We start from the raw sequence: 18,756 nt of genomic DNA on the forward strand, positions 1-18,756 counted from the left end.
CCGCAAGTGTCCTCGAGTGCTGTAATATTTATAGCCGCTTTTTGCACCGCGCTATTCGCGACACCGTCAATTGTGCATGGCGAAACGGTATTGCAGTAGCTTGACTAAGCGTTTCTCTGTAGAAGAGCCAGAGAAGACCACGTAAACACCAAATAAACATATCTGGAAACATCCGCTTAGCGAAAATAACACGCTGTTTGTCTACGGCCATCTCGGACTACAGCGCAAAGGTAAATAATATGGCACCAACTTTTCCCTCAAGGTCAGGGTTGTATTTGAGATATTTCAAATGTCTCGCTCGTGCGGCAGCCCGCACACGGACAGGCAGGTTACACGGGCGGCAATAGCTTGGCCACGTCTTCGTCACTCGACTCGAACTGCCTGTCGACAAGCTTGTTTTCGTTGGCCGCGATGGCTTCGGCGAGTGTCTTCTTCGGCACTTCAGGCGGCGATCCTATTGACACACCTTATCTCACACGTAGACACGCGGACGTAAATGCGCACGAGGTAACGAGATTCAGTTTCCTTGTGGCTACCAGTTCAGCATTTCCTGTGCGCGCCCAGCGCCGTCTACTGGTTCGCTTGTAACGCTCCTTTTGTTCGTTTTCTTATTGATTTTATTCCTTACTTTAGGAGTCCGGTATTCTTTTATTTTACGCTATTCCTTTTATTCGGCATTGCATACAAAGCTCCGCTGTTTGGCCTCGGTAGCGCAGGAGTAGAAGTAGAAGCCCGAGATGCGAGTAATTTTTCCAAGAAAGGTAATTTTTTTATTGTGTAATGTTATGTTATCTCAATTCTGCGCATTCTTTAACAAATACAACTGGTTTGGTATCTCTATGGTCGGTTTAGACGTGAGGAGCGGCGTATCTCCAGAATTAATTAACCTTTTGTATTGATCAGGAAGCGCACCGGGATTGTACCTACCTTGAAACGGAATATCGCCGCAAGGCAGAGTGGCAGCGTTTGTGGGTGACGCAGTGCGCAGACATCCAGTCCAACGCTTTGCTGGGGAAGAACCAGCCGGCGTGTCATAGTCGGTAAGGCATCGGCTTCAGCACCAAGACCCCATTCCATGTCGGCACCAGGGGCGCATTATTTAGACGAGAGCCTTCATTGGGCAAATTAAACGCGAAATTTTCGGTAGGGCTGTCTGTCTCTCCCTCAATTCAGCCTTCCGGCTTAAAGCTGAAACAATTCATCCAAAAGAAGTTTACGTGGATCGAACACATCCAAACAACTACAACTGCTGGCGCAAGGCATACATGCCCCCATTAATTGTAGCAAAGGAAACGAAACCATAGGCACATGTGATGCAGTATATAACTGTCGAACCAGTAGTTCCCGCATTCCTTTAGCTAGTAATACATGTGGGGTGCTTACTAAGACAGCAAGTAAAAAAAAAAAAAAACAGCCCGCGTTCCTGCTCGTTTCCCTGCAAATTTCGTCTAAAGACGATAGCCTTCTACCGCCCCTACTCCTTTGTTGCCTCTCTTCTGTCCCTCTGCCCGACTCTCCCTACTTGCCCTACTCTCTGCCCTACTTTCTGATGTTTCCCTACTCTCTGGGTCCTCCCGTAATAAACACAATGACGGCTTGCTAAGTTCAATTCAATTTTCCCGTGTTCGCACTGCTGCCGCGCCATCTGCTTTGGCGTTTTTTGTTAATGTTGCCAGGCGCCAGCGCTCGCGTTATTTTTGTGTTAAAATATCGTTTTCAACGTGCTTTCTTTTCCTTTGCGTTAGACCGTTCCATAGGCGAAGGGGATACGTACCCTCGTACTCAGAGGTCGCGGCGCGCGGGCCGCTTTTCCCACCTCTCTGGAGTGTGTGCGCCGATCACTGCGCGCCTGGGGAAGATGAGGGAGGCATCACGGCTGTCGTCGGACCCCTCAACTACGAACTAGTCACGCTTGAACCAGATGTACATGATATAGACGACCTAGAAACTCGATCTATTGCACGAGCCATATACGCCGCTACCACCCATATAGGTCGTCCACAAACACCCATCATCATCGTCACCGATTCGCAAGCCGCCTGCAGACAATTGATCAGAAATGATCTGCACCACCGCACAGCCCGCCTTATCAAAGACGCGCTCGACTACAAACCGTACAAGTTCCACATTATTTAGACTCCTGGGCACGAGTGTTTGGCAGGAAATGAGCGGGCACATACGCTCGCCCGAGCAACTATTTACCGGGCACCTGACCAGCTCTCATCAACCTCAAGCGGTACACAGCCTTCCTTAAAGGAGCCGTGAAGAGAAAATGCAAGTTGGTTTTATTCGAAAGATTTCGTGTTTTATAGTGCCCCCAGCGCTTGTCCGGATACAAACGGTGCTTTATTCACTGAGAAATTAAACAATTTAGGTTAAAATTTTGATTTTCCCGCTCAATCGTGCGTTTTCGTGGTCCCAAGTGACATCACGTGAACCGACCGCTCTGCAGCCTAGAATACCTTCATTCACGCATCCGCCGTACAGGGTAGAGACACGTAACGCTGGCGCCGCCATGTTCGGTTGCTCGCTCGCCGCCGAAGCAAGTCATTGTGTCAAAACCGCGCTAAAATTATCGCCGCAACGCGGTTTACTGAAGAAGTTTGAATCATATTGTCTGTTTCGCGTTGCTAGGTCTCGCGGGAAACGAAAAGAATAACGCGTTGAGCCCGTTGGCCCAATTGCGGCGGCACGGGACCGTTCAAAGGTTGTCTCCACCCTGTAGCGGTGTTGGTTCGTTCCCGCGTTTCTTTACGTTCCGTAACCTAGATGGCGCCACCATACCGTGGCAAGCGTTTGGTTTGTTTTTGCCCGCATTTAAACCTGGCTTGTTTTTGTTCTGGGAGAAAATATTCGTTCCCTGAAACAGTGCTCGCTCGACAAATGGGGTCACGTAAGACACCGTTGCTTGCGTCAATCGGCCAGTGTCGTCTGAGACAACCCCAAGCCCCATAGTGCTGTGCAGCTAAACCAAAGCATGCTGTGCGCAGTACGAACAGCAGAACGCATCAGTACTTCTATGTATACATGTGCTTTCGTAACTTCCACTGTTTGTCCCATCATTCCTATTGCTTTGTAAAGAATGTGCCCTACATTTAAGCGCAAATCGCTCGTTCGTCTAGTTTGTAAGCTCTACCTAATTTGCGTCTGCTTCTGCCAGCCTCCGCCAATTGCAGAGCTTAGCCCATGTGACATCACAGGTTCTGTTGCGGGAAATGAGCTGGTGGGTCGCATGACCATTCCCGTTTTTCCTAATTATGTAGCTTATTTGAGCGAAGTTTACGTTAAAAGTGGTGTCAGTATGATTCTAACGAGACAATCTTTTGAATGAACCAAACTTGTGTTTTCTCTTCATGGCTCCTTTAAGTAATGCACAGCCGTCTTTTAGCCCGCGCGAATACCTCGAGTCTTTTCGAGCGCAGCGCAAGGTACATCCCTCCCCCATCGTACACTCACAAGCCGGCAGTCCGTCCTCCTCCGACGGATTCAGACAAACACATTACCCACTGAACATCTCACACATCGCTTTCGAAATTTACCCGGCACCCCTACTTGCTCGTTCTGCGGAGGTTACCCAAACAAATTCCACACAATATGGGCCTGTAATCGACATCCAAAGTTGACCCCCATCCCGAATCCAACTCTAGCATCCTGATAGGCAAGTCTGGCTGACCCCAGCGCTGCGACACAGCTCCTACTGACGTCCAGAGCGGAGGAAGCCATGGCCACGGCTTCCCAAGACGGCGCCCTGGACTAAGGGTGCTCAGGAAAATAAAGTTTACTTCCTTCCTTCCTTCCCGGCGCGGCCGCTCCGTTGCCTTGACTGCGCTTTGTAGGTTTTGAACTAATTTACGCATTTGTAATGAAATATTGCTAATAAATGAGCCGTACTGGTAGCTTGTTGCTGCGCACTTCAAAGCACACGAGATATCTTGCAATTTTGTTGTGCTGAGCTCTTTCTGTACACCGACTTTGGAGTAGCGTCACAAAATTTGGAAAAATGTAATGATCTCTGCGCCTGGGACAGCTTATATCTTTGCTACAGATTGACGTGACAATGAGACAGGGAAAAGGTGGAGGAGTCAACTGTTTTAAGCGAGCTTTAGGTGCTGACGTCTGGGCACCCGCTGGTGGGGGCTTTCCTCTAGTCCGGGGTACCTACACCTGCGCTTTCAACGCGGGCCCTCTCCACCAGGCTACGCTGGAACGAGAAGTCGAAGCTGGTCAGCCGTGCCAGCCACTGCTACGGGAACGTACAGCCGTAACACCGGATTTTTCTACGGGAACATGCAACGAGGCGTCAAATTTGAAAGTATATATAGGCCTACCCCTTCATATCGGACACTGCTGTTTACTTGTAGAACTGCAGTACTTTGAGCTGCTAAGCTGATAATTGCATTAATAACGGTTGCGCCTGCAGTAAGCTTTACCTAGAGCCTACATAAGCTACACTTTTTTTCTCTCTAAATAACTAAATAAATCTTTATTTAGTGACGCCAGCCTTACCTTATCGCCCACAAATATCTGATCAGCCGCTCCTGATTTTTTTTTTCGGGCAGAATTATCGATGGGAAATGTGTGCTCATATTGAAGGCTTCTCTGCTACCAGGTGAAACAGTTTTACGGTTTACGATGAAAGCTTCAGTTCATTTCGTTTCATTTATCCATGCATTACTTCCCTTTTAATCGGCTTGAAATTTTCTACAAGCGTACTAGTCGCACAGGCATATGCACATTACGGCGAAGCATCGCAAGTCAATTAAATAGAACGATACTTGCTCTCTAAAAATGGCGCTAAAAGGTTTACCCGGTCTCTTTCCGCAATCAACAACATGTGGCCAGTGGGTCATGGCGATTCCTAAAGTATTGCTCATGAGTGATCACAGATAATTTGGTAATACAGTGGCTTGTTGCATAGCCAAACCGAAACCGAAACTAGCTCGAACTGTCCCGAAATAAACTATAACTATGTGATGATTAAGAGGGCAATCCCCCCTTGGGAATAAAGATGACGAGGCATAGTGGAGCCAGATGCCGACGAAGATGAAGACGAAGAAAGAGAAATCAAATTTCCCGCGAAGAGGGCGGACTAATGACGAGGTGCCGCGATGGAGGAACGTGCAGAAAAAACCAATGTGGCGGTGACCCGTGGGGCGGACACGGGCACAGCGAATGCAACAGTGCCGCGGCGGCCGGGCGAAGGCTATTTAATCCCGGGGCACAGGCCGGGAGTGGGAGAGATCAGAAGAACGCCACAGCAGGAAGGTCAGGTGGCACGAGTCCGAGGAACAAGCCGGTGGTACGAGGCCACGCCATCGACCAGAGCCACGTCAGCCTCGGCCGGAGTGGACCGACGTGGCATCGGCTGCTACTTCCGCGTCGTACCAGCAACCTGCGCTTTGGTGACACCAGCGGCGACGGTCGGGCGCCTGCGTACAGCGAGCACGCACCGTCAACTAACGCCTTGGCGGTCCCCACGCGGCGACGTTCCCGGAGCTTCTCGGTGCTACCTAGCTGCTACCACGGCGACGGCTCCGAGGCCAGGGGTTGTCTCCTGCTACGAGGGATACCACGAGGGGTAGCTGAAAAGGGGTCCACCGTGTGACTACCACGCACAACTACATCGGTACCCCCACCACCGGCACCGCTGCAGCCGACAACTACGACTACCAGCGTGTCACGGCCACGCTACGGGTACGACACATCAGCGCCGGAGACAGCGGTAGGCGCGTCCGCTAGGGACTTTGACCATTGTTGCTAGGAAATTGTTCATATGGACGTTGTATAGACTGGAACTAGGACGGGTTGCTTTATTAGGGACTCCATTGTGGTGACTTTTGGTTTGGTTTGTTGGCTTATCTGGGTTTTTTTTTTGTTAGGGATTAGTATTTAGGAATTTCTTTGGTTGATTTCTTTGTTTGCTTTGTTGTTTATTTTGCTTAGCGGTTGTAGTTGTGTCTAATAAATGTGTGCTGTGGTAAATCTGCCAACGATTCTCCCGTGTCCATCCCTCAGAGCTGGTCGAGACGTGCCACAAAACGTGACAAACTATATTGACATTTATACTTCTCAACAATTGTACTAAAGTTTTTCAAAAAAATGCAGTTTACACAAACGCAAGTGCGTATGTAGGAACCGGAAAATCTTGGCAATCGCCCGTCACATCGCAGGATTAGTTTGCGTCATTTCGCGTCACTGCTGCAGTTGCTGCGGCCGCTGCAGACCTCGCGTGGTATTTTAAGTGCGAATGCACTTCTTAAGTGAGCCTGAAGCGTCCGCCGCCGTCCGCATAGCAACACCTGCGGGTGCGCGCGCTCCTCGTCTTCCTTGGCAACGGTGGGAGATGGGCGCGCGCTGCCTGGCCGCTGACATGGCACATACCCACGTGGGGGATTGGCCAGGAATCTCCTCGTCTTCCTTGGCAACGGGGGGAGATGGGCGCGCGCTGCCTGGCCGCTGACATGGCACATACCCACGTGGGGGATTGGCCAAGAATCGGGCGTGAGAAGGGCTAATGCACCCGCTTAAAGGAGTACCGACACGAAATTTCAAAGCTGAGATCCGCTCTAGCAATCAAGTACAACGACAACACAAATAGGTGTCTGTGAATAAATGCATCTTTCTTTCTTTGTAGTTGTGTGTGTGTGTGTGATCTCTCTTTCGCGAACATTACCGAACCGCGCAAATTCAACTCGTGCATTCGCACTTTCACATTCTTCCCCTCGGGGAAATGCGGGGAATTTTTTTTTCTTTTTTCAGGCTTTAAATCCTAAACACTGCATCAGCGGCTGCATAAACGACAAAAACCACGTTTATATACGCCTGTATATGCAATGCGAACACAAAAAGAAGTTTGACAAAGTCAAGAAAGGGTTTGGAACACTGCCAACCCAGTGCCTAGGTTGGCAGTGTTCCTGAAACACCAACTCGATTTTTTTGGTGTGTGCAACGTTAAAAGGTCTTTTCACGGGCTCCATTTTCACCAAGCAGTTCAATCGTTGCCCGAAAATGAAGAAAGTCACAGATTGGTGTGACCCTTTGGCGCGGAGCTTAGAATAGCGTAACGGTATTGCTGCCGTTGCAAGCATTGTTATTGGGAATACGTTTATGTAACAATCTCATTTGAAACCACTTAATCTCTAGAATATGTCTGCTCAGTGCATGAACAAGGTTCTGTGCTAGTGAGCACTACTTTTCAGCTTGATTCCTGGCAACGACAATCGCTTTTTCCATCAAGCAAAAACAAGGCAGCAAATCCGTAAAGTAGCATAAGCGAAAACGTTTAGGTGTCTCGAGTGTAGCGCACGTTCGATACCAATTAGGTGTCATAAATTATGTCCTTTGTTCTCGGTGTGTAATTACGTTATCACGTAAGATGCATTTTTTCAATGGAACACGGGAAAAAAAATTCCCCCGCACCTCCCCGAGGGGGATTGTGAGGATGCAGAAATGCGAACGTCGAACGCAACGTCCTCGGGTACCATGCGAGGAAGGCACCGCACAACCTTCGATACGTCGATGGGCACGTTCACCGCCTGTCCCTTGATTCCAAACTGCCCGTTGCCTCGAGACAGCCGCCTGATGCTCATGAAGGGGAGTCGAGGCGCGATGAGCCGCTCTTCGACCGGGTTCAGATCGGGAAGATGCGCCGGCCGAGGAGGATAACGGTAGCCAAAACTCACGCAGCCCTCCTCTTCGCAGCTTTGCCTTCTTCTCCTTCTTCTTCTTCAGCGGTTCCCCTACGGGAAGATGACGATGGTGGTTGAACGCGAAGCTATCTCGTGATGGATTGTTTGGTTGGCCAATCCCTAGGGGCATCATGCCACAATCATCATCAGACGCGCTGCGCACGCCGGCCAAGCGACGCACGACAACCCCCGACTATAATGCATTTCTGCATAAAAACAAAGCGCAGGCGTAAAGTGGTACTTAAATCCCTTTGCTCGTGTTCCTATAACTTGCGTTCCTGCTACGATTTTCTCTCTTTTTAAACTCTAGAAACGCATTGAGCGTATGAAATCAGTAACCATCTGCTGATACTATTTAATTCATCGGCATGAGAACGGACTATCCAGGTGAAATTCACCGCTGCAGTTCACAAGTGAGCTCATTAACCACTATATTGTTTTTATTCTGGTTTCTATGCATAACAACCGGTTGACGAGCTTACTTGTGTACTTTTCATAAATGTAATTAGAAGCTTGCTATTAGTTGCAGCTGCGGGTTTCTATTCCTTGTTGCAGTGATCGTATTCAGCGCACCCCTTCAAGCCGTGGCACAACTAAATAGTCCCATTTACAGCTGTATTACAGCACCTCAAGAAACACCATAAAATGCCAAATGTTGCTGAAAGTAATCTAAATATACTTACCTCTCTTCCCAGTGAGTGCCATAGCACAACTGAACGAACTGTGGTGTCGCCCCTAAAATTGAACGAAATTAAATGGCACCCTTTAAACATAACAACCCGGGGCCGTATATTTCTTTTTCGCGGCATTCCGACAGAGTGATTTTAGGTATAATGAAAATGCCAGCGGCACAATTACTACCCTGCTTGGTTGAAGTATGCGTACTACGAAATTCCGTGGTAAAAACATAATAATATCAATGCAGACGCAGTCACTTCATTGTTGTATCTCAAGGGAGCCATGAAGCCAAAAAAGAGGTGTGATTTGTGCAATATTCTGCTACATTTCTTTGACAATTATTTCAAATTTGGCACTAACTTCCAACAATTAGCTTAGGCAATTAAAAAGCAGGTCGAAATTAGGGCGATTCCGCGAACGCGTTTTCGCCCAGCCCTCATGCCATTACGAGGACTTGCTTCTACGACTGGCGGCCACCAACAAAAACCACTACGGAGAAATATGACTTCGGCTATAATGGTTGCCACTAGTTCCGTTTGATCGTAACACTTCAAAACTGACATGGACTTAATGTACTGACAACCTTGTTTTGATCATCACCTTAGTTAACAGCCTCTTGAGTCCACTGCAGAACCCCATAGGCTCTCTTAATGAACTCCAACCACTCCTGTTTTACACTGCTAGAGTCTCACGTTTGCCCCCTCACTCCCTTATTTCGTCCATCCATGAAATTATTGGCGTTCCCCTTCTTTTAGACCCGTCTCTCGGCATAAACTCTACTGCCCTGTTCGTCGACATGGTCGTTTCGTTTCACTACATGACCATACCAAGTCCATACAACAGCAAAAACGACCTATTCAGCAGAAAATCCGTTGTCTTAAGTCGCGAAAAGGCTCCCAAAATGGCCGACGCCGCGACTAGAGCAGGCGTAAAGTAGTATGGATGAAAATAAAATTATAAAAGTTTCAGGGTGTATGGGCATCGAACCCATGTTCTCCAGAATGGAATTGGAACACGTGCGCCGACCCCGCTCCGGCTCGCCCTTTGTAGTTGAAACACAGACGCGTCAAAGACAGTATAAAAACCGTCGGCAACTCTTCCTCTTACGAAAAAAAATAGCAGTGGCTTAGCTAGGCTATGCCAAGATATACGTAGCGCGAGCTTAAGGTCCAGGTGGTCATTCTTAGCTTTCCTGGTTGTGTAGGATTGGCTTGATTATCATGGTTACTGCTGCTTCAATGACACACACACACGGTATACGCATTATGTGACACATGTATATTTATTTTTTTTAAATGCCGAGCATTTCTTAAAGGGACAGACAACCGATTTCTGTCGTGTATATGTTCTCTAGCTCATATGAAAGCCAGCGTTTTATATAGCCCAGTAACCACAAGCAATTTCTAAACAAATTGGGGGAAATAATTTTAATTTGGCAGCAAACTTCCTGAAATCGGAAGGGTGGCGGTTCGTAGTGTCGAAACTTGACACTACAATATGTGTCCCTGTCACGTGACCTGCAAACCTAACAGCTACTGTGACTGCTGAAACGTTTATTTACGTATTGAAAACCTTTTAACACAAGTATTTGTACAAGGTTAAATAGTATATGTATTTCTAAACATTACTTTGAAAATTCTAAAGACACGCTGCCCGCCGCCGCTGGGTTGCTCTCAGTGTGGCTAACTGAGCCACCGTGCCCAGAATCAACGGCAGCGTTCAGTGAACAGACCCTTCGAAGGAGCTTTGACGATTCTGTCCAAGTCAGGGGCGTTTGTTCTGCCAAAATATTTGATTCCAGTTTCCAAATACGCCAACGGCAGCTAAAAAAAAAAAAAAAAAACATCGCGCCCGGGGAGAATCGAACTTCCCGCGCCTCCACAATGTGAAGCCAGATTCTACCTATCGTCTATCCCAACAGATGGCGCATTCGTGCAAAATAGACCGTTGCATTTAAAACACACATAAAGGGACATGAAAGCCTGTGCTTAAAACTTTTTTAGCTGGGAACAAGTTTTTAAATATCGTTTTTTATTTCGCATACAGACAAAAGTATGTTCGAGCTACTCTATGTCATGGTTGCCAGCATTAGTTTTTTGGAGGGACACATACGGCTCGTAGATCAAAAAATTCGATTTAAAAAGTTCTAGAGCGTTATCAGCAAAACCGTTTCTCGTCAAGGTGCTTTAAGTGATGCCCTTTGATTTGGGATAGAGAATATATACTCGACAAAAATCGGTTGTCTGTCCCTTTAAGCTCGCGATGTCACTCCTCGATGTTGTCGGCGCCGTCCACACGCTCACTGCGCATGCGCGTCGCGTCGAGGCGCAGGTGCGCGTCTCTCCCCCGTACCCTCCTTACTCTCAACAACAGGTGCGGCGGTGCGGGAGGAGCGCGTGTACCCCGTGCGCTCCGTCTCTCTCAACAACAGCTGCGGCGGTGCGGGGGGAGCGCGTCTGTGCGCGCATGCGTCGTAGCTACCCGTGCGCTGCGTCGCGCTCAACCGTAACGGCGGCAGGGCGTGTACACGTGATAACGGCGTGGTGGGTGCGTGGAAAGTTCGCGCGCTTGTGTACGGAAGTGTGGGCATGTGCGTCTCTCCCCCGTACTCCTCTCCCTCGAACGCGGGAGGTGTTATAAGCGGCGGAGCGCGCGTTCGGAATTCAGTCAAGGGCGTCTTTGCTTGGCTTTCGCTTGACTTGACGCTTTGCTTGACTGCACCAAGCAATAAAGACAGACTTTAACTTTACACTCCTTGCCTTCGCTTCTCCTTCATTCAATAAATAAGAATAATAAAGACGAAATAACAATTAAGCATTCCCAAACCATACCCAATTACGCAACATTTACGCGGTACCCCCCCCCCCCCCCCCCCCCACTCTGCGACGCATTTACTCGAGTTCCCCCCGTGGGAAGACGCGGGCGGGTTTTTTTTTTTGCTCAGTGGCTGGTTGAGCACTGCGGCTCCGGTGCAGCGTCAGACTTGGCTACTGCGTAACGCAGGCGCATAGCTGGGCACGCGCCGGCGCCAGTGCGTCTGCCGCGTCTATGACGTCACTCCTCTGGAATGCGCAGTCCAGCGAGGCGCGCCAGCTATGCACCGTGTGACGTCACTGCTGCACGCGCATGCGCCGCACGGCTCTCCAGGATCCACGCGAAACTGCTCAACCTCGGCCAGTGTAACTCTCGCTACAAAACTTAAAATAAGCCTGAAAAGGCAGTCACTGTTCAAGTTCTTTGAATTGTCATTTCAAAGGGCAGCCTGGTATCCTTGACAAAGTAACTTTCCCTCATGCTTGTATAAACGCATGAGTATAGCATGCCCTACCGCCATTCCTGGACTTTAAGATGGCATTCGTGCATAAAGCCATAATAAGACCATGTGTCACTCCGTTGTCACTTTGTACGGAAAATAAAGCCATAATAAGACCATGTGTCACTCCGTTGTCACTTTGTACGGAAAAAATCGTTCGCTTCGTTGGGAAATGGGGAGTTAAATCTTCAAAGCCATCAGCAACACCCCCCTTCCTGGAGTGTGGCATGGAGCACACATGGTCATTGGCGAAATAAATCAATAGGTTTGAAATGTGTACGTATGGGTCTTCAGATCTGTACGCATGCCTTTGGTGTTTTCACTAGAGCAAACGCACCGTCCGTGTAACTACTGGATTATAAAAGGCTCACAATTTTTATGGTCACCAGCGTTCACCCCCCACGACTCTTGTGTATCAGCATGTGCTTTCTAACCGATGGTTCATTTCTTCATTATAAACTTTTCACTTCGCGTATGCGTAATATCGATATAGTTTGCCTAATTGAAAATCTCGTTATGTTATTTAAGAACCTTGAAGAAAGAGTCGGCCACAAATGCATGTGTATGTCAGTGGTCGTGCCTCCTGTAGGCCCCATTTTGTTCGCGCCTGTATTTATACGCGAAAATGGACCAACTACCTGTCATCAATGTACTTTGGAATATTTGCTTGCATTTCCGCGCACAGATAATGTCTAGAAATTGTGTGTCTTACTCACCCGCGTTTACTTCTAGGGCTGCAGCATCTTTAGCAGGCGGCGATACTTTGAATATTATTCCCCTCGAAGTTAGGCCGAAAACTAATATTCAAAGACATCTCTACCAGTCTAAACTCAGTCTATATCAATCTAAATCTATACCAATATATACCAACCTAAACCAGAATCTATACCAATCTGAAATAAGAAAATCTAGAAATGTCAATATGCATTGGAAATTTGAGATATCCACTCAATATTCACAATAACGTCTTCACAATATTCCCAATGTTTCCTCGGAAAATTTTTGTGGTCTGTAACGGCACTTTACGTTTTCCCAAGGCAACTCGCTAGAATAATTTGTTATAAAGAGATACTGCACCAATTTAAAACATTCTTTTTTGTACTATCAGTGCAGAAACACTTTACAGAACAAATGATCTCTTGAGTAATTAAGAGGGGAAGTAATATGATGTGCAAAGCCGCTCTACGTGTAAGTAAAATAGGGAGAAGCCGTAGGTAACATAGGATTTACCCTGCGGACATTTAACGTATGCTGTCAGAATCCGGTAAGACGCTTCTAAGTAGACATCCACCAGAAGCAAATCGAAATAAAAAGCGGTTTGCGAGATATGCGGCAACACAGATTACAAGAATAGAGGAGCACGTTTCCGTATTATTCAGTGCTACAAAGAGCGTTACAGGCTCATCTTGAACCTGGTACGGCCTCCCCAAACATTTAACGCCAATTTTACCTTATCTCAGTGGCTAAGGCATCGTCCTGCTGAGCACGAGGACGCGGGTAGGATTCTCAGCAGCGGCAAGTGCTTTTCTGATGAAGGCGGAAAGCGAAAACGCCCGTGCGTGCGAGATTTCGGCGCACGTTAAAGATTCCCAGGTGGTCAAAATCAATCCGGAGCCTTACACTACGGCGCGCCTCATCGCCTGCGTTGCTTCGGCGCGTTAAACCCAACAATCAACCTTACCCCAATCAGTGAAGATGAGCCATGCAGCACAAAAGAGAGAGGTGACAAATAAAGCAGTTCCCATACCAACAAAACACATAATTTAAAGTGCATCCCTATTACGTACAATCGGGCTGCCATCCCCACTCCCGTGTTAGAAGCTTCGGTGACCAACAGGCTTGTGAAAAGGCAATAGTAAAAAAATCTTCAGAATTGCACTTTTGGTAATAATAAGTTAGTCTTCTGTTTTTTTTTAATTGCAACACTTAGGCATTGGAAGGCCCTGCAGAGGCAGTATCTTACTGTCTACTTTGATGCAAGCCAGTCGCTCGGAACCTCACGTCTTTTAGCTGCCCCCGAGTTTCACAATGAAGCGCCACCTGCAGTTGTGTTTCTCCCCAGTTCACTCCGACATAGCACGGAATCGCCGTATAGCGGCCCTGTACGAGCTCAAACTGCTCTGCTCTGACCCCTGTATTGCCGCCGATCCAGACTCGTCGGCCGAACCATGCCCGTTCGCGGTCGAACACGTCTGGTTTGCACCTGTACACAGGGCCAAACAGCGCCCCGTTAGGCCTGTATGATCGTCAGACAGGGCCCGGTTAGACCTGTATGACCGACAGACAGGGCCCGTTTAGACCTGCAGGATCTGCAGACAGGCCCCGGTTAGACCTGTATGATCGACAGACAGGGCCTGTTTGATCCTGTATAATTCTCAAACGGGTCTGATTCGAACTCGTTTAACCCGTACGGCCGTTAGACAGGTCCGGTACGATCATGTTTGATTTTGAACAGGATCAAATATTTCGCACAAGAGATATAAGTACTCTTGGCATGTATTATAAAAATTAAGACCGTAGCTGAGGCTGGCAAGGGAAACACATTTCTGCAGGTCAAAAGTGGCGTCAACACTACAAGGTGATCGAGTAACGTTAAGCCAAAAGCGAGTGAAAGGGAGATGTTGAGCTAAAGAACATCTTTTAAACGTAACTATTTATTTCTATCAATCGCTTTTAGTAACACAGTTGAGCTCTCTGCTTCAATGCAAGTCTTGTTGCGTTATCCCCATAGAGTTAATGCTGTTATCACCTTCCCGGCCACCACCACCGCCGCGCTATAGTCTGCTGCTACGTTACAAGTTTATGGCGTGATCACAGAAAAAGACAGCCGTGACCATCGGTTGTATGCCGCATAAGGGCAGCGAAGCGCTGCGCCTTATAACTGCGTAGCCTATCGATACCACCGATTCACTCTTTCGTCAAGCTCGACTTCAATCAGCGCTGTAATGAATAAAACACTCAGTTTTCTTTGTTAGTTTTCTCTTGAGTTTGATCATGTGCCCCAGCAGCTTACTATAGGAGGAGTGTGGACAAATGCATGCATTGGGTTATCTTTGTCATGGAGGGGCTTGTACTGCCCTCTTGTGTTGCTGTTAGGCCAAACAAATCATATTTACTTTATTGCTAAACATAAAAGAAATTACGGCACGTTATTTGTATGCTCCGTGATCGCTGACTTCGAAAGAGTCAAAACTCATATTTCTTTTGGTAGGAAGCAAGCTCTAAACAGCGTGTCATGCGATACTGCGCCTGGTTCAAATTCACGAGATTTTCATGGCGCCGAAAGACCGTGAAATTTTCTTCTCTATTTCACGGCGATAGCAGCCGCCATTTTCAAGCTGTTACGTAACATTACGTAACTTTTACACAGGTTGAAATTGCAAATGTGTGACGCGATCGTTTCCGCCAGCTGTTTAAATTACGTCACGTATTCTCAGCCAATCACAGAGAGTGCGTGACATAGAAGCCGTATAGTTGTTGAATAGCAAAGACAGGCGTACGTTGTCATGTCCGCAGCATTTAGTCTAGTTTTTCATTGCCGACCGAGAATTGTGAGCTTTCAGTAAAGAGAAATAAGGCAAACTCTAGGACTAGTGCCCATAAACGTCATGAAATGCCAAAATGACAAAAGCACGAACAACTGTTTTGCCAACCAGAAGCACGAGACCAAAATTGCAAGCCAATCAGCAAAGACTTCCGGCAAATTTACACTTCACTGTGAATTTGTGCAGTCGAGAATAGGGCCCCTGGGCTCTGAAGCGCGCTGTAATGGCGGACTCCGGGATATTTTAGACTATCTGGGGATATTTACCACGCGCGGATATTGGGATACATGGGCGATTCTGTTTTCTGCTTTCATCAGGACAACGTCCGCAGTGTCCGGGAATCGAAACCGCGTTCTTGGGCTCAGCAGAGCAACGCCTTACACACTGAGCCACCGCGGCGTGTTGTCCGCATGAAGTCCGGCCGGCACCAACATTATGCCACCTAACAAAGGCAGGGGAAAGAAAAATTAACACCAGCCTCTCAAAAGTCAAGGAATACATGTATAATGAGTAGAAAAAAATAAAATAAAACCCAGTATTTAACGCCTAATTACACACATTTTCTGATTAATTTTTGATGTTTCCGCGGTTCTGTCTCCCCCGCAAGCTTTGTTTGGAAAATGACAGATGACGCCACGCGGCGAAGTTAGCAATGACCGTAAAATAGGCACGGATGTCTCTTAAGAGAATGGTCATGTAAGAATGCTGGGCCTGGCTCTAGAGTCAAGTAGCATAGCCGATCTCGGAAAAGCCAAAATAGAGAGTCTTTTTCCAATTTTCCGCAATATAAAACTCCTAAGAGAAGAGCAGGAAGGAGAGAAGGACAAACCATGAGAATCATTCAGCCATTATCCATGCCGAGCCAACCGATCCTACCGTACCACAAACCTACCCGCAGCGAAGAAAGTCGAATAAAAACCATCACCAAGACAGCATATAATGCAGCGCTCAATCTCGCAATCTTTATCTTGTGCCGAATAGACAATTGGTGGACAACCAGGGTAACAAAACAGATACCTTGAGACAGGTCCAAAAGAAGAGTAAGACCATCAACTTGATGAAGGGGGGAAATCAGATAATTCTTGGGAAAAAAATTGACTCAGGCGGCGCAGGACAGGAGGGTTAAAAATCGATGGGAGAAAGCTCCGCCCTGCAGCGGACCTAAATTGGTTGCTGCAGGTGATGATGATGAAAAGGTCCTCATATTGGGTCATAATAAGCCTTTGAAGTGATCAGAGAAACCACTTTCGTAGCACCACGGCAGCTGCTTGGAAGACGAATTCGGGACGCGCCATCGTACAGAAGAAAGGCACCACGCCACCATTCCCCGTCCCCGGGGAAAAAATGGCTGGATGATGCCATGATGGACATGTCACCAATTCAGCGACTCTGCATAAACACTCTCCTCTGGCGACTGGTGACATGGCAGGATCAAGCTAATTCGAGGGAAGTTCCAAAATCACGAGAACACTGTATGCACCGACTTCGAGATGTACGGAAGTTCAAGGCAGAAATTGCAGTAGTCGACTACTCCGGTAATCTTGGAGACTGCATGACCCTCCCACATACAGGAATGAGGAACCGAAAGTTGGAGCCCTCCTCTTGGCAATCCGGCTAGCGGAGGTGTTAAATGGAAGCGTAACCAGCATTACAGACTCTCAAAGCGAACTAGACCGTTGGTTGCAGGCAGAATACCTGAACCCTTCGGTAAGATACTACCACTCACAGTGAAGGAAGGGAACGACGCCACCAGCACACCTAGACCCAGGTGTCTGGAAGAGAACGAGGCACCAACCAAGATACAACGAACTCACATATCGTGATCCTTGCGACCTCGTGATCCTGCGGAAAACGTTAAGAACGTCACCTCATCGTACGCCGAGGAACACGATCCTCCTCCGTGCCACAAGGCGGTCCTTTCCTCGACCCCAACTATTTCATTCGCCATCTTCGTATTTCTCTAGCAAAAAAGAAAAAAATTCCCCGCATTTCCCCGAGGGGAAGAATGTGAAAGTGCGAATGCACGAGTTGAATTTGCGCGGTTCGGTAATGTTCGCGAAAGAGAGATCACACACACACACACACAACTACAAAGAAAGAAAGATGCATTTATTCACAGACACCTATTTGTGTTGTCGTTGTACTTGATTGCTAGAGCGGATCTCAGCTTTGAAATTTCGTGTCAGTACTCCTTTAAGCGGGTGCATTAGCCCTTCTCACGCCCGATTCCTGGCCAATCCCCCACGTGGGTATGTGTCATGTCAGCGGCCAGGCAGCGCGCGCCCATCTCCCCCCGTTGCCAAGGAAGACGAGGAGACCTGGCCAATCCCCCACGTGGGTATGCTATGCGGACATCGCCGGTGGACGCAGGTTCAGGGTCGCTTAAGAAGTGCATCGCACTTAAAAAACGTTCAGCACAGACAAGACATAGAGAATAAACAGTTTGAAAGACCGACGCTGTAGCCTCCTCGCTGAATCTGACCAACAGCCCGCAGCCGCAACCTTTCAGACCAAATCTTAAACCGGAGGAACGTCGAGGGCCTGTGTCTCTCCTGAGCCACGGTGATTAAAAACCCGTACAGCTAGTCTTTATCTCTTTTCTGACCGTCAGTGCTCTTGAACAAGAGATCGTTAATGCCGCAAATCCGTCCAAAACGGCAAAAACGCTCCCTTGGAGTCCAAGTGACGCTATCGTGTCGTATATTTAAGACCCGAACGTAGATGTGTTATGCAACTTTTTTCTTGCGGCATTCTAGCTCTTTCAGCTACCATAACGGAGAGGTTCGCCGGGCGCCTTTGGTAGGCCTACACATCAGCTTTCATTTGCAAAGTGCTTTTAGAGAGTGAAGCGAGATGCAGTTATAGACACGGCACGTAAGAAGCGACTGTCTGCTTCGACTTTCAAGCTCGAAGGAAACTCGCATGTTTTCGTAAATGACCATTTGTGTCCAGTACTGAAGAAACTGCTCGGCGAAGTCATCGTAGAAAAAAAGAAAAAAAAAAGTGGAAATTCTCGAGGATCAAGGGAGGCAAGATATACGCAAGAAAGACCGACGAGTCGCGTACTCTCCGTGTAACCTCTCCGAAAGACATGAAAAAAATACAGTGAACCTTTCGCGAAGTTTGTAGGCCACCAGCCATGTCTATTGGTCAATGACGGCCATCAATGTTCTAAGACCATCTGATGTATCTCAGCTTCACAAAAACAAGAAGAAATGCACAACTTTATTTCATTTGAACACTCAGACAGCTCGGAGAAAAGATGATGAGCTGCATGCCTTGTTATCTGCTTTGAGTTTTGTTTTGATGTCGTTATGCTCTGTGAGACATAGTATCGGGGAGAGGAGGAAGTATTTAAAATGGCTGGATACACAACTCGTCGTATAAACCACTGTCACAAAAAAGGGGGAGACTTACTATTGATGACTAAGAACAACTTAAACTGTGAAATAATACATGAATTTACTCAGATAACTCATGATTTTGAAGCCCTAACCGTCAAATGCCATCAAAATATCTTGTCTGTAATTTA

Source organism: Haemaphysalis longicornis, unplaced genomic scaffold (genome assembly GCF_048455015.1).
Source record: "Haemaphysalis longicornis isolate Haplotype H1 unplaced genomic scaffold, Haemaphysalis longicornis Haplotype H1 scaffold_9, whole genome shotgun sequence".
Taxonomy (NCBI): domain Eukaryota; kingdom Metazoa; phylum Arthropoda; class Arachnida; order Ixodida; family Ixodidae; genus Haemaphysalis; species Haemaphysalis longicornis.